This window comes from Anopheles moucheti, chromosome 2 (genome assembly GCF_943734755.1).
Source record: "Anopheles moucheti chromosome 2, idAnoMoucSN_F20_07, whole genome shotgun sequence".
Taxonomy (NCBI): Eukaryota; Metazoa; Arthropoda; class Insecta; order Diptera; family Culicidae; genus Anopheles; species Anopheles moucheti.
Window position 1 is genome coordinate 49,293,965 of NC_069140.1, and position 18,049 is coordinate 49,312,013.

The window sequence follows — 18,049 nt, forward strand, 5'->3', positions numbered from 1 at the left end:
GAGGCTTGAAGCCTCGATCTCACCGGAACTGTTTTCAAACACAAATCCGTCCGGCATTCCGATAAGGTTCTGATTGGTGCCACTGCCGCGGAGTCGCTGTCACTCCGGTGACACGACCGTAGATGGCGGAAAATGGGCATACAGGCACACCGATCGATACGATCACCTATTAAATTATGGAAAATTATAACCCACTCCGACCGAACGATCGCGCAGCGTGGGGGTTCTTCGCGTACGCCGATCGCACCCCGGGAACATGCTGGTTTGATCTGAAGTACGATGATCATGCGTTCCCATTCGCATAAACTTAAACGTGCAAATCGAAGTCAAAGGTGTACATACGCCCCTCGTACGGTAGACATATGGGGACAGTCCATTCCGAAGGGACAGTGAGCAGAGACCGAGCAGCCGAAAGTAGGTGCGGTCCAAACCGAATCAGTTGGAATTCTGTGCGTACCAACACTGAACCGCTCTGGCGGGCTGATGTGCGCCTCCCGGTGGCAGCCGGCCAGCTAGGGAAGTCTTTCGACCGTACTCGGTACGGTCCAGCAGCGCAGCCCATTTATTGGCACCTTCACGCACCTAAATACCACATTCGTATGCTAATTGCCCGTAACGACACCGGATCCGGCTGACGCGGCCCGATCGACGGCCGGGTTGTCGTTAAATTAAAACAAAACAATTTATCCAACGATTCATAACTCATAACCGAAATGCGATACCCCAGGTTGGTGGGTGACGCAACGGGGTTCGTGTACGGGTGAAACCGGGGAAACCATCTTAAGTGGACGCGTGCCCCGTACCAGACACATAAAACTTGGGTGCGCTGTCCACTGGCCAACGCGATCGCAAACCAACAGGAAGTGACTTGAAGCATAGCTAGGTGAAACAAAAATAGAAACAAATAGATACAAACAAAACAACAACCAAAAAAAAAAACAAATCATAAAATATGTGAAATTTGAGTAGCACAAAAGTTCGAAATGGATGGTACTGATAGGGTTACCGGGAAGGGAAACCGATTAACTATCGCTAATGCAACGCTAAATGGACGGGTGAAAATGGCTGAAAATGCTTCACCGGGAAGAGGAAGACGACCTGTCTCTGCAGGTTTTTGGCGATTGATCAGATAAAAACCGTTCCAGCACCGACTCACGCCCCGCCCGTTCTTGGCTCGTGCCGAAAGATTGATGGGCGAAAAGGGCATATTCATGTGGGGTTGCTTTGGGGAGGCTCCATTCGAATACTCTCCACCTTGCGAGATGATGTAGGTGTTGTTTTGATCTTATGCATGATGATCATCTGTATTTATCACATGGTTAGAGGCATATTTATTTGCTGCGGTAGCGGTGGTTAATATTTTCCAAACGAGTCTAGCCAATAGACGAAAAAAATATGACCAAGACAGTCATATTCTTTGGATTCTTTAAATCGACTATAGCTGGTAGGAATAATTTAAAAAAGTGCCTCTGGAGTTCCCAGTGGAGGATCAAACCTTTTGGAGGCCCAGGGCGGAATTTTTAAAGGGGGGCCTATAATTTTGCTACGGCATTGTCGGTGTTAGAGAGATGTACTTCAAACATGATTTAACAACACCAGCAAAGTCTCGGAAAGAAAGCTCCCTTGCGTACATCTCAGAGTTTTGTTGTGTAGCCCTGTAAACGGGCTGTTAAGCTACTCTTTATATAAACGTTTGTATGCGCTAAGGAGAACCATAACGCCACTACTTGGATCACATTTTGTACGATTTACGTACATTTACGATGCCTGATTAGTCCAGCGCTTGCTACGATTTTTCGCCTAAGGTACAGTTTTCAATCGGTTTACTTTACGGAAACAATCAGAGAAATTTCTTAGAAACCTGTTTCGCTCATGTTGATGTTTTAGGCGATGAACAACACAATTGTTTACAGATTTGCGAAACCAGGAAAGCATGTATTTCAAGAGGTGACACCTGCAGTGTGGAATAAATTTTCCCATCACTATTGCATTGCATACTATCAAACCCGTGAGAGCGATCGCTAGTGTGAGGAAGATGGATGAAACGGAAAGCATCCTTCATCTCGCTCAAACTTCCCGTCGGCTGGTACGAAATTCCATACAAAACCAGCTGTTTTCAGATTGCCGATACCAGGAGAGCATCCACGGAAGAGGCAGCACCTAGTACAGCAATTTTGCTCGAAAACCGCCGAAAGGTATGCAATGTTAAAACACTAACTTTCCCGTTTTTCGTGAAAAATTTCTTCGAAAACTACCAGTTTCCGAATTTAAAGTACCAGGAGAGCATGCACGGAAGAGGTAGCTCCTGGTACTGCGCCGTAAGGTATGCAATGTTTATACACTAACTTTGCAACCAACTTGCAACGCAATGCGCCGTAAGGTATGCAATGTTTATACACTAACCTTGCAACCAACTTGCAATGCAAGTTTGGTGCATGCAAGAAACTTGCAGCAAGATGGCGCCCAACTTCGTACTTGCATGCAACAAACTTGCATGCAAGCTTGCATGCAAACTTGCATGCAAGTTCTTGCAAGCAAATTCTTGCATGCAAACTTGCATGCAAGTTTGCATGCAAGTTTGTATGCAAGTTTGCATGCAAGTTTGCATGCAAGAACTTGCATGCAAGAACTTACGGCGCATTGCGTTGCAAGTTGGTTGCAAAGTTAGTGTATAAACATTGCATACCTTACGGCGCAGTACCAGGAGCTACCTCTTCCGTGGATGCTCTCCTGGTATTACACATTCGGAAACAGGTAGTTTTCGAAGAAATTTTTCTCGACCAACGGGAAAATTAGTGTCCTGGTCCTGGTACAATTTCGTTTATACTTTGAAGTCACTAAGTCGATATTCTTCTCTGTATTTAATTTATCACATAGAAACAAATGTTTTATATAACCAAAGAAGATATTTTTGATAAATTTTTTACCTTGTAAATTAATTTTTTTGCTATAAATTAACTTTGTTGTAAAATTTTCAAAAATCGCACAATCGGCACAAATTTTTTGGGGCCCCCCCACACGGCGAGGCCCTAGGCGACCGCCTACTCCGCCTACCGTTTGATCCGCCGCTGGGAGTTCCTCTGGAGATGGCTGAATAGTGGCGTTGACTGCCTACGACTTGTCGAGCTCAGCCGAACTGAGTTCGAACCTAGACAGCTATTAGAAAATACATCATGTCCTTCTATTCCTTCTTAACTATATTTAATTATATTTTATGTCCATCTATTCCACTGCCTCTACAGCTTACCAAGTCATTACGGCTGTAAGAATGTCTTATTAAAGAGATCTTTAAAGACGTTATTTAAGACGTAGTCTAACAGTTAGTCCTTACTGCTGAAGACCTGGTCAGACTAAATTCGATTCAATTACGGCAATCTTTAAGGTAGGTTATCATGGGAATTTAGCATTTCTTTTACGAACTTGCAACGTCCCTAATGAATATATGAAATAAAATAAATGGTTTGAATACACAAAATGGACTACCATTTTCGCAAACCAAAAATCTGCACCATTCACATCATATTACTGGCGTGCAGCTTTTATGCGATGCATAATTTTCTGTTTTACAGCTTTCGGGTCGAACCGAGGCCAGTGGAACGATCATAAAAACGTGTCTTCTACCTCACATCACGCGTGCAGTAACTTTGCTTACGGTTAGAATGCATGCGTGCAGCCTGTTCGTCATGCGCCGTGAAAGGAAGCTGTCTTTGCAGGAAGACACACAACAGCGCTCATCCAAGTGCGCGGCCGACGCTCCACCGGGGGGTGGCGTTGCATGGCAACCAATGATCAGCATTAGGAGGAGCGATGGAAAAAAAAGAGAGCAAATGTAGTTCACCGGTTCCCGGATGCTCCTGCTGACGAACGGTACCACAGCTGCTCGAACGGAGATCTTGTTGTGGCCCAGCCAACTCCTCCGACTCCATGGAGTGATCGTTACGAGCGGAGTAACTAAATCGTCGGTTCGGCAAACGAACGAGACGTCCTAACCGGGACGTCCTGGTTTGCTCTTACCCTGCATCACTCTTTTGCACCGCTATTCTTCACCTGACACAACGTGAATGGCTTAAATTCATGTTTTATTTACAGTACCGCTCGACCGTACACATTTAACAAACCGCAAGACTCCTTTCTCCGTGGCAGTAAACACGGCGTGGCCCTCCGGTCGGTAACAGCTATCGCATGTAGATTTGACATAAACACCATTGCCGGGCCGCTGATGGTCCGCGATGCCACAAAGCTCAGGTTAATAAAGCTTCGAGTTAATCGCTCCGGGGATTCTGGGGGGTAAGCGATTGGAATTTTAAGAATTGATTCATATACGTTTGGCATTCTTCATTCAAATTATGCGTGTTTCGTGGGGAGATTTGGTTTCATTTCTTTGTTGATAATAACAAATATAAGTGGATTGCAGATAAGAGACAACACTAAGAAACAATTACTGTTTTGCTTTCAATATATAACTTAAGCTGTGAAATCTTATGTGGTAACATGAAATAAAGTGTTATTATCAGTTCGTTCCGCATTAATATATTCTTTTTAGCATTTTATCGATGCTCAATTTATCAAGAAAATCTTTAAGGAATAGTAGGAATGGTAATTTGGTTAATATCAATTTCAGAAAAATGCTTTTGCAATCAGTTTCTTAAAGGTTTCTCTTAAAGCTTAAACCTATTAATCTTTCACATTTGTAAGTCAAAAATGGATTTTTTCAACTGTTACTATTTAACATTTTGCTTTTACAACATTGTAATTAGCAGTTTCAATTTTTAAAAGTCTCGTCAGGTGAATCAATGTCTTGTTTGAACATATTTTTGGAATTTTCTATTCGGGTGACCATTGAATAAAAGCAAGCGGGAACCAAAATTGCACTTTGGAGATGTACCATTTGAAATAATAACATCAATTTAAAATTGCCCTTTTTCTCGATAATTCATTGCCAAATTCTGTACCTAATTCTGGGGCGGCCCGGTGGCATGATGGTAGCGGTGCCAGTTTTCACACGGCAGGACCGATCTACAATCCCATCCGGACCAATTCCCCCGTACGTTGAACTGACTATATCCTGCTATGAGCTAGGGGGAAAATAAACTCACAGAAAGCCAGAAATCGCACTCATTAGAACTCTTGAGATTGTTGTGCCGATAAAGAAAGAAGAAAGAACCCAATTCGGAATACAGGCAGTCCCCGAGATACGCTATTATAGCCCACCGCTATAACCCATAAAAAATCCGCGTAACTCGAATTTCCGCGTAAGTCGAATCCTGGTGCAATTTCGTTTATACCTCAAGGTCACAGAGTCGACTTCCTTCTCTGCATTTAATTTATGCAGCGAATCAGGCGATTATTAGAAAGATTAAATTAAAATAACTTAATTACAACTGTTTTATGTGACATAAATGGTATTTTCCACCAATTTTTCGCCATTTTTTTAAAATTTATTTTAAATAGTTTTTATTTTTTTAAAATTCTGAACATATTCTGCCTCTTAAAAATTGATGAAACGAACTTTAAATTAGGTCCAACTACATGGCATTTTTATTGTATTTATCTGATGTTAGTATTTAGGCTTATGATTTGATCATTTATAACACTAAACTACAATAATACTAATAATGAATATATTCGTACAAATCAAATTAAGAATTTTTGTTTAGGCGATTCAAAATATAAGTAAGTGAACTTGCAACTTTATTAAACAGCTATTTGATAACCTATTTGATTTGAGAATTTGATGAAACATAGGCGAATTTTTCTGTAAATTTGTTTAATGTACATACATTATAGCATTAACAACTTTTACAACAGTCTTGCACTTCATAAAATTATCACTTTGACCCTTGTTATGTATAATTATCCATCCTGCTACGTATGACCTTTCACTCTCGTTGTGTTTCGGTATTGGGAGTCTTTCAGCGTAGCATACTTTACGCCATCCACTTAGCATACTTTACGCCGTCGCTGTTCATCACACGCGGGAGGATTAGATCAATTAGAGTCAGTGTACCAGTAGTGCACCGTTACTCCGCGCAGCATATCACCTTGTGCGCTTCGTGATTAATTAATCATTAACCATTGGACGCGCTGCATTCCGGCGAAATGTTGCACATCGTGTTATGCTGCGGACCATCCCACCGATAATCCCGTGCCCCGTGCGCCTTTTGCGCTGATCGGCGGCTTTTGCATTGTAGCGTGCCGTGCGCGTGAAATTTATTGCCCGTCACCAATCGATGCGATCGATGCGCTTTTTTTTTAGTTTTGTTTTGGTTTGCATCCAACGTTCGCATGTGCGTGTGCCCCAGTAAATCATAGGCCCCGCTGTTGTGCTTCGCCTGCCGTACAGGGTTTTGGTGCTTCAGTTGATGTCAGCTGATGTACGCAGCTGATGGATGCGAACGGGCGGTTTTTTTTCGCACAAAACTAACGGGCCGTTGCTAATGTGGAACCGATCGGACGCGATGATTGCAGTACGGTGTGCTGCTAGTTGCAGCTCGCGGACACTATTGGGGTTGTGAATGTTGCGTAAGGTACGGCTGGTGACTAGCATTATAAAGGGATGCACCGATAGGAGAGTGCCTTTGGGTATCGTAGTACAACGTTAGTTCGTGAAGATTTGGAGGGAAGCATTTTTTTGCGATCTCATTCAATGGATTATGCAACGACCAACCTGTAGACTGATTGTAGTCCCAAAAATATAAAAATTCCTCAAAGAATCAATTTGCCTAAAGCCCATTTAGCGTAGGGTATTCTTTACAAACTTGATACCAGCAACCGATCACTGCTACAATCATCGGTGGAATATTTTACCACGCGCAACACAATAACGCGATCAATAAAGTGAACCCGGCCGAAAAGATGACTAGTAGAAATTGGGACGAAATTGAACCCTACTCCTCAACATCAAGACATCAAGCCAGCACCACCCGACACAATCTCGCTGAGACGGGCATTCATAATCTTGTTAGCGGGTGAGATGTGTACAAAATCCAGCCTCAAACAGCGGAAATACCGAATCGACTGTGCAACTGCTCGACGCGTACCAGAAACAGCTTAAAAGGAGTCTACAATGTTGTTAAAAGCTCAATTCAATCAAAGTATTTCAATTTACTGTTCGGTGTGTTTTTTCTTGTCTCGCTCTCTTTCCGTTTGATCGATCGGGCGATCGGTCGCGATCAAATCCACAGCCGGGTGAGATGTTGTGAATAGAAAGCGAATAGGCGCATTCTCTTACCAAAGCTGTGTCGATCAAATGACTGCGATCAAAAGGGATTCCTATCGCATGGAGGTTTATGGAGGTAGCAGCTACCTAGCAGTAGCGTTGAACAAATCATCCAAGGTGGGTCAAATATAAACATCAATCCCTGGCAGTAGCCAGAACCAGCAGCTCCAAAAAGCTCTCGATTATTGTTTGCTTCCTTTGCCCTTTCGCTCCACCTGCAAGACCCTACGTTCCTTCACCGTCCCTGTTGGGTGTATGCCCCCCTTCCCGTGTACGCCGTGAAGTGTTTGAAGTACGGCAATATTGGCAGCACCCCCCCGGGAAACGTCAAGTGGCCGCCGCCGTGAATGGTATGGGGACTACGCCACCGAAGAAACGGAGCAATAGGAAAATAAATAAAGCACAACACGTGCACCGTGCGGTGTTCGCCGTGCAAGCGCTCCTGCAATGCGGACAGGATCCGATTATTGTTGTTGCCTGTTTTTTTTTCTTACTCCCTTCGATATGCCACACAATGAAGTTCTTTCATGGTTTTGGATGAATAAATCGCCGTGTGTTGTTGGGGTGGTTTTTTTTTCAAAAGAAATTTCAACAACAAAAAAAAAATACACTAAAAACAAGCCACAACAGAAGCAGCGATGGTGTTGCGCGATGTGAGGATCGTCGTTGTTGGGTGTTCCGCCTGTCAGTTTGTGCGATCGGATCGGAAACCACACACGATCATATTTTTTTTTTTCGGAAATGTTTCCACGCAGCTTCCACGGCGTGAGAGTGTTCAAAATGGGGGAGCCATTCGAGGTATGTTAAAGCGTGTGCCGATCGATACCCTCCGATACGATCGGCATCGATCGGTAGTATCGATTGCTGCCGTTGCTTCCGAAATAACAGACGGCTACACATTAATCGCGATTCCGATCCGATTCCGATCCGGATTCGATGAAGATCTGCTGATAATGCTAACGACGATGCTAACGGCGTTGGAAGCAATCGTTTGAGCAGCGATCCTTCCCGACCGAAGGGAATTGATAGCATCCGGCAAAGTTTTACGAACAATTTGGGGATGAAAAATGCAGTTTTTTGTTGTGTTTCGATCGCTAACCAGCGTTAGGTGATCGAGCTTTATCGAGCTGTACGATCAATGGGTCGGGATGTTTCATGCAAAAACCCCGAACGAGCGTATCAGTTAAATGTCGATGTAAATAGTCGTAGATATGTATCGGATGATTAGGCTGCCGGAGTTCAAATGTGCCGCCGGAGCGATTGGGTTGTTGGGGGGAAGGATTAGCAAATGTGAGTAATTTTTAATTGTTGTATGATGTGAGGCTGTTGAGAAATGTAGCAGTGAGGATTAAATTGTGGGGTCGTTGCAGTTTGGGATGGAGTTGCTATAGTGATTGTTCTAAACCAGCTAAAAAATGTTAAATTCCCTTGGCCCTACAAAGTATGGGAACTTCAATAGCAACACCAACAAAAACGATGAAGAGTTAATCTTGATTTTTTGCGGTCGAAATGGAATTCTAATTTTCAAGAATTCATATCAAAAATCTGTCACAATTTGTTGTTCGCGCTCTACGTGTTTTTCCGTAGGTCGTCAGTTTCAAACGCGGAGTAACGTCCCGCTGTGTCGGACCGGTAATAATCAATTAAAGAAATGCTCGAAAATGAAACGAAAGGTGTAAAAGATAAAGCGTTGCTCATTTTTTGTCGTCCGTTCGCACTGCTCCTCGCCTTTTTTTTTTGGTGTCCAGTTCATGTGTCCTTCTTCGCTGCCCATGATATTGATTAATATTAAAGATAACTGCGGATGTCTTCTGTATCACGCGCAGTACGAACTAGCGAGTGGAGTCGAGTAACAGAAGATTTTCTAAGGCTGTTAGTTGGCTGAGCAGTATGTTCTTTGAGGGAGGTAAATGGTTTGCTTTCGTTTCTTTTTTGTTGAATGGGTTTCGATTCTCCATTTTCTCTTTGCTTGCTCGAAGAACCTTCCGAACACTGTTCCAGCGCAGTAAGGTAGTCAGAATTGTTCCGCAATATCGTTGGGGAAATGGTCCCCAAAACTACCCAGACCGTAAGATAGCTGATAAGTTGCCCCAAACTTAAGGTACGCGTAAAGCTTTCCATCCAGCGGTTTATATCTTGTGTTTCAATTTTTCCTGCAGCTCTGCATCTTCGAGTCTTTCGCTCTCCCTTCTCCCTTAAATTTCGTTGCCGACTGGTTCATTCATTAATTCGCTCATTGATGGTTGTGTTTTTATAATTTATTCAAGTGAACGCTTTCGCACCCCCCTTCGTCAGCGTTCGTCGCTGGATAATCTTTTCCTCGGGGACGGTGTTGGATCTTGGATCTGATCATGCCAAAAAGGAAGTGTCTACGGCCGACGAGATGAGGGATCGTGATCGTGACAGCAGTGCCCGTGTGCTGCTTGCCTGTTGGATAGCAATATCACCCGAAATCTTAGGCCTCTCAGGTCTTCTGAGGCTAGTTCTTTTTTTGAAGCTCGCGGAACGAAGGGGGTCCGCTGTGTGAGTTAGGAGCAGTGAAGAAGTGACTGAAAATGTGACATTTCCTGTCGTAGAAGTGATGGCAATTAATTATAACCATTGGCCCATTATAACTGCGAGTGAAGCAAACGGAGATTTGAATTCCGTAATGTTTGAAATACGTTCATATTATGGTAAATTTCTAAAAAACCTTACAATCATTCGAAGATATAGCTTCTTTTAAGTTGAGTATGTTGACCAGATATGTTTGTTGTACATATCTAGACTACAACGTAAATAAAATAATGCATAGTTTGTATTATTGCGAAGAAGCTGAAAGCGGATATTAAGACTTTGTTAAGTAAGGATTTTTAAGGAAATATTTCCACTACCTCATTTATTTATTTACTTGTCAGAAGTTAGTGGCTTAGGGATGCTACAGAGGTTCTTCAAATCGTTTTTTAATAGTTTTTCTAGATATTGCATCAGTTCCATCGCTTCATCTCAATTTGGGACTACATCTCTGTCTGTTTTTTATGATCTAAAAAGGCTTTATGGATGGATCGTTCGGTATCATTCTAATGACATGACGAACATAAAGAATCCTCTTCGTTTCGCACAATAATTAAATTGCTCTGCATCGTTCAACTCATAGGGATCACCATTGTACTAACTTTTCATAGTCCTATTCAATCACTCACAAGTGGAGTGCTATCAGTTGGCACAGTTGTGCGCATCAGAAACAGTTTACTATATTGAATAATTATTTTAAAACTAAATGAAAACTATATTTTTGCTTGTACAACGTATAAGAATAGCTTCCATTTTATGATAGTATCGTGGCAATAAAAAATTAACACAACAATTTAGACAATCAATATATTTATTTAAATGTTTCGGTGATAAAGCGAATTGAGATCGATCACTATTCTGTTAATCGATCGTTCGGAATCGACGTATTGTTATACATCTTTTATCACTGAGAAGAAAATTTGTCGTTGTTGTGTTTTTTCCTGTTTTGTTAAAATCTCTAATTATCCATCAACACGTTCAAACGCACAGACGGTGGATCGCTAATAGATCGCTACCGAGCTAACGAAACGTTATTAACAAAAAAACATGTAAATCACTACATCTTCGATCACAAATTGGGATAGTTATAGCTGAAACCTCCCCAACCAGCGGGTCTTATCATTCCGAAACACTGGCTAATGATCGAACGAAATAGCAAATTGGGACCATTTTTTCTCGCAACTGTCGCTGACTTCTGTTCGCCAGCGGAGAGCAACACTTCGGTCCAGTTCGAGGTTCCAGTTCCACCCCACTTAATTATGCGTTCGGTTTTCGATTGTTTTTCGTTTGCGTGCGTCTGTGTGTGTGTTTGTATGTGTGCTTTTTTATCTTTCTATGTACAAATATCCAGAGCCAACGAAAGGAAAGCCAACCCGCTAACGGAGGGTGTCGATCGTTTAAATTTCCCTCCAAAAATCGCACGAATGTCAAAGCAATATTAAAATGAGCAGCCAAGGCGAACGACAAACCCCCGGGACGATAAAGAAGAAAGAAAGAAAAACAATAAATGCGCGTTACGGCGCAGGATAAACTGGATTTTAATTTGTGAAATATTTTCCAAACGAACAAAAGAGAGAGAGAGAGAGAGAGAGAGAGAGAGAGAGAGGAGAAAAAATAAAATGAATATAGGCAGACTGTTAATGTGCACGGGAGATGCTTTAAGGTAACCAGGCGCGAGGTGATGTACGGTGAAAGAAAAACGGCCGTCTGTTTGCTTCGCCCGTCTCGATTGCTAATGACACAATTTTAATCGGATGTCACACGCTAATGATCGAAATCAATCCGACTAGCTTCGGTGTGGGGCGCAGCAAAGGGAGGCCAGTTGGGGGCGAATAGTTTGGGTGGGGGGTGAAATGTGCATTTATGTGAGCTGCATCGGCAATTTCTTGATTCGGTTTAACGGCGCAAGCCAGCAACGATTTGCGATCCCCAGGAGTAGTCGGGAATAATACCGAGCTTTGGGTTCTGTTTATCAATCGCACCGGAATATATGTGTTCGATGTAAGGTGTTTTTATCACCCGGTTGGTATAGGACGTGGATAAACCCACTACTCGGCCAGCTAAACCAGTTAATCGGTCAGCACAAAAAAAAAACTTCGCTTCCATCATGTTTTTAATGTCCGAAAACACTGCAAAATGCATAACAGAAGCTACGGGCAGGCCGTATCCGTTGCTATTGTCGTTAATTAATTGCTCGTGTCTTATGGAACTGGACATTTGTTTCTGCTGCGCTTAACTGTGCTGTCGGTTGCGGTTTTATTTCGTGTTTTTTTTTTTTGCAGTGTTCCACACAGCGAGAAGAACATTTCGGAAGCTACATTTTTGGCGCCTTTATGTGTCTGCGACATGTTATGTTTATCCGTGCTGCTTGCCGCAGCTGCTTCTTCTGCAATGGTTTGGTGATTTGCATTTTACACCATTTAAGTTAATGAAAGATGAGATTAACAAGATGCTTTAACGACTGCTATGAAGTGGGGGAAAAACAAACAATCAATGGAAGCCTTGCTGTTGATTGCTGACAGCAAAACCCCGAAGACGATGTGTCCTGTAATTTTGTTGTACCTGATCGGGGTCACAGGCGCCACAGGACGATCGGTATGAACGTGATGATAAACAAGTGGTCTAGAATGTAGCGAATACGTTGTGATTCCCGGTGTGCCAAGTGAATTACGAATTAAGCGAGAGAGTGCCCCGGCTCGTCCGAATAGCCTTCAAAGCTTGTGCTGCCTCAATACTTCTTCGTTTGCAGTTTGCACCGGGATCGCTGCCTCCCATCGGGAGACGGCAACCAGATAACGAAACATTGTATCCTTTGCCACTTTACTTTGCCACCGATCGAAATCGTCGTCCCATTGCTCTGCTGCTGTTGTCTTTTGAGATTCGTTGTTCGTGCCCGTCGCAAACGGTGTGCCCCTCGATGTGAAGATTAATCGGTGGCGATATCTCATCAGGGATAATTAATTTTCCTTCCGCACGGTCCTCACCCCGGCTGGCCGATTTCAGCTACTACTGTGCACCGCGGAAGGATGGTCACCGTAGCATAGCGGCGAGCTGTAGTTTGGGCCCTGCAAAACGGATGCATCACTCACCGAAGGAGATGCACGATGCATTCGGCACCGCATGCCATTTGTGGCGTGGCGGATTGCGCGGTGAATTTTTGTTAAAGGGTTTCTGTTGGGCTACCGGGCTAACTGCAGTACTTCCAAGAGCACAGTGGGGGGTCGCACACAGGAAAGGGAAGGCAGTTTAGCGTAAGGTTAAGGTTAGCCACATTGCTGCGGTGCAAGGGTATGCTTCTGCAGTGTTTGCCGCTGATAGCTTGATCTGGCGTAAATAGGTGTCAGCTCCGGATCGGGAGTGTACGCAATCGTTTTCAATGCTTGTCTGGAAGGTTTTTGCTGGGCCCTTAGGTAAAGAGATGAAAATGAAAAGAAGTGAAATGAGAATTATGGCCAGATAGGTATGAAAGTAGCCGTACGCAAATGAACGCACTGGAAACTATTTTTTACATGCTTTTGGGTCATTTGTAACACTCGCTTACGGTAGCCTGATAAGTATCGAAAATCATTTGCTACAACTTTATTCATTATGCTATGCTGTAATAGCATCAGTGGACTTAAATCACTAATGAAGAAATATGTGTAATATAAGTATACTCATCATGCAAAGACAAATGACAGTATGACATATATTAAACATCATCAATTGCACAGGGTGTATAACTAATATTTATATTTAAGTTTTCTTCTTTAAGATATTCCATTAGTAAGTATAACTTAAGTATAACACTCTCGTTTTTTAATTACAAGAACAAATCTAATTAACATGTGATTCTCTTGACTAAGGTGAAGCTTATCTCCAGTAAAAATAAGCTACAACGATAAAAATAAATGGTAATAGTATGTTAGCAAGTGATCAACAGTTTTAATGGTGGAATATAACTGAAACATATTTTGGAAATTTGTCCTTCAATGCACGCATCAAACGAATCTGCTGGGTTCGATACCGTTTGCTACTGCATTAGAGATGTACGCGCTGAGTAAGTGAGCGAGTGAGTTGAAACCTTCGCGAGAGTGAATGAATATAAATCAGCACGAAGAGTTTTGACTCCTTTAACCACTCTCTTCCATTTATAATCACTCTCACTTTCTGTGCCGACTATAAACTCACTTAGGAGTGAGTAAAACTGTTTTCTCACTCCTTTTGGATTAAAATAATTCTGAAGGTGTGATTAATTATTCTTTATTCTAAAAATTTTTTAATATATAATTTGTTTTAATATCAACATACTTTTTGTACATTTCTTTTTCCACTGGCCAGTGTTCCAGTGTCAATAACATCCATCAAAATTATTTATTGCAAACCACAGTAAAAATATAATTTCATTCAAACTGTTTTTTTTACCAAAGACTGTTAAAATTTGAAAAATAAATAAACTGTTAAATTAATGAAAAATGGTTTATTCTTCCAAGTTTGCATTCCTGGTTAAATTCATAACGAATTGGAATACGAATCTTATTTCCAAGTTTTCGGTATCAAGGTGAATTATCCAGTGTAATACATTTCAATGAATCTCAAAAGAGTGATTAAAGGTTTCAAACGTTTAAACCCACTCTTTGACTCTGATTCAAATGATTGAAAAGAGTAATTATTCTCATCTCTATACTGATGGCGTAAAGTATGTAGATCACATCTTGTGCATCTTGTGATCATGCATCTTGTCTTTTTTAAAAACGTTAAAAGGATTTTGTGCCAAAAAATAAACATTGTCACGATAAATGCCCAAATGGCCATTAGATATGGCACAAGAGGTATGTTATTGCTGCCAGTGAGATGGTGGAATCCGACAGTCCTACCGGTAGCGTGAACTTTTGTAGAACGCTTGAAACTTACTTGTTCCCTCCAATATATTGCCTTATGGGATGATCATTTTTAAACAGCTTTAAACAGTGAGTTCTAACCTTACATGGTAGCAATCTTTGAGTATACAAGTGAAGCATGTCCGTATCTTGCCAAATGCCTAATGATTAGGCATCTCTTGAAAATCTTGCAAACGATATATTTATGTTTTGTAGTGACTACAATGAACGTTTATGATGGATAGACAAAATCCAACCGAAAGGCAAGCCCGACATTGACATTTAAAGGTATCAGTAGCAGGTGGTTACAGAAAACGTGAAGATTGTATCCCACGGCATAAATCATTACACGTAATGCATCTGTTTAGGTGGATGCATTTCCCTAAACGGCGTAGTTCGCACAGTGTTGGTAGTAAATGCACGTTCCGCATTACCAATGTCCGAGGTTCTGTATGGTAGTGATTGGTTATGGATGTAACGTTAATTTGAAACTATCAGCTCAAAATGATACACAGTTGGTTGGCTTCAACTGTTGGTACTTAAAATATTCATGTGGCAAAACATTTAGCAAACCTTGGCAAATGAAGTTGAATGTGAATGAAGTGGAGAATATTTAAGCGTGCTGATATGCAATAAGTACTAAAATGACTTAAATAGTTATACTAAACTACTTATATACTTAACAATATTAATTTAATCATGTTCATAAAACTGAAACCGAAGACATGCTTTGAGCTCAAGTTTCTGCTTAGTTATAAATTAAGTTAAAAAATATCCAAAATAAGTGACAAAAGCAAGTTTATTTTTAAAATCAGATAGCTTAACCGACAAATTTAAAGAACAAACAACTTAACATCACGGGTTCCCACCATTGCAGGATGGACTGTCCATCACTGATCGCAGGCGATGAACCATGAATAAAATTAAATCTCGCCAAAATAAAGCGTCCCGTCGCCATTCCACGGCAAACCGCGAGTGATGTCACGAAATCTTTCGAACCTATCCCAGCTTGATCGTGTGCTGCAGCAGCGTCAAAAGATGTTCACAGACAAAGTTCGTGTCTTGCAGATACCGCCCGGCGTTGAGTGCTTTCGTGGGCCACCGCAAACGAACCTCGGCCACCGGCTGGTGTGATGAGCATGAGTAAGTTGTCGAGCACTTTATGCTGGCGCCGTATGATTGTGTTGTCGCTTGCGCTTATCAGATGCGATTCGGCTGTTGCGATCTTCTGGTGTCATTTTTTTTTTGGGCTGTGCGCTGATGCGATACGTATTACGTGGATACCGCGTTAAAGGCGGTTATGTTTTCGGTAGCCAGGCGGTTGGTAATTCAATCCGGATTAACACAACCAGTGGTCTGGTCACGTTTCTGACCGGTAGGTGACCTGCATCTGATCAGTGGAGATGATTTGGTAGGGAAGTGATCTTTTTCTTTGCTTACGGTAGCACAGTGGACTGCTTAGAAATGGTAGAAAATGAACGTTTCGTACATTGAACGAACTCACATTGCACAGACGTACAACGTCGAAACTGGAAACGGGCTCATTTTGTTGCGTGGATTTCCACAATATGGCGCATGAATATCTCCGTAATGTGAAGATAACGAACACGCCAGAGTGTAATGAATAATACGAAATATTGACGCATTATTATTCACACTCAAACGCAGCGCATGTATCGTTCACGATCGGTACGTGCCAAAGGTACCGTCCGGGTCGGTTTCAATTACGAGCGCATAAATTATCATTACCAACAATCGAACGTTATCAAACAGAGTGCGGCCGGAACGGGAATGCTTAACCATGAATGCGATCCCGCTGTAGCTCTGGGCGGCTTTGGAGAGCAAACTGTGAACATCGTTTAGGTTACCGCCTTGCTAGCCGATCGCAACGTAACCAATTGTGATTTTTTTTATTTCACCTGGTGAGAAAGAGTTTAATCGTCATTTATGAGTAAGGTCGAAAGGGGTATTCAGATGACCGAAACATCCATTTCTAAGGCAACTTCAATCGGATGTCGTTAAAATCACTCTCTAAATCATCACTCTCGACTGTTTGCAACCGTCTTAAATAGCAGTTTTTACTTAACAATTCATAGAATATTATTACATTTGTAGCAAGATTTGCTAAATGATCATACTATATGGCAATATGTTGAATTTTGAGGTATGTCGACACAAATACGTGATTATACAATATTACGTGTAGGAATATAAGATCTCATCTATCTTTCTGGTCTTCCGGTGAAAATCTCATTATACAACCAGTTCGAAATTTGGCGCGTTGAATTCATTGTAAGAAATTGAATTCATAGTGCAGCTCATAGAGTTTGTAATTGTGCTCTTCCTTTTTCCTTCCACACATTCACACAAGGGAAAAGAAATCCTTCTGAGCAACGGAAGCGGCTAAGAGGGTTTCGTCAGTTTTGGGCAAAGTCCATGTCTCAGAGACGTTTGTAAACACTGGAACTACACAAGATCTATATAGTATCATGTGGCATGTGACACGGTGGAATGATCATTATACTTTATGCTAGTTTGGTAAATATGGTAGGGATTCTAAAAGAGCTCAAGGCTATGCTGTCTTATGCGACCTTGAAGTAAATAAAGAGATGGTAAGTGGGGAGCTGTTCCTACGCTTTCTTCTCCAAGATAGTGAAGATCTGATAAGTTGTTGATTTTCCGATTCTGAGCCTCCTCCAATAGTTTCCAACTATCTCTTCTACGAATAGAACAAGACGAATAGTAGATTAGATAGAAGAAAGTAAAAAATTCTGCATCACCAGCTTCGAATTTCTTTTTTTTTATCGATGCATAACACTCGCCGCATTTTAGCACAAGCTTACAAAAAAGGAAAGATGAACAGAAAATTTGAGATTTTTTTTTCTTTGATTTTTCATTTTAATTTTGCTCAAATGTTGGGATAAAGTTGTCTCACGTCAAATTCTAAAATAGAAAACTAATAACGTTGTTAAATAATATGTTACTTTAGAGGAGAAAATGCTGGAAAAACTTACTTGTACACCCAACTGTGCAATGGTTGTAATTAATATACAGATAACCATTTTGAAACAATGCGCCTTCTTATTTCCAAAACTTAATCCCTCAGATGGCACATTGAGAGTGGTAATGTATCGGAAATTAACAAGCTTGTCGAAGAAGCTCAGTGTTGATTGATTATCGTTTAGGCAATGCATACTTTTAACCTTTTAAGATGACATTGGATGTAACTGGAAGCGAATTTTAACTTAGACAACCAATACAAAAAGATCACCCATCCTTGCAATGCCTTTCACGAGATGGGAACCCTTCATTTGACCTCTCTGTTAACGGTCGTATTTTTTGTCTTCGTTTTGTTTCAGCGAGTTTACGACAACCCGAAGTGTTTAGGGCTGCTCTATGCAGAAAACCCCCTTGGGGA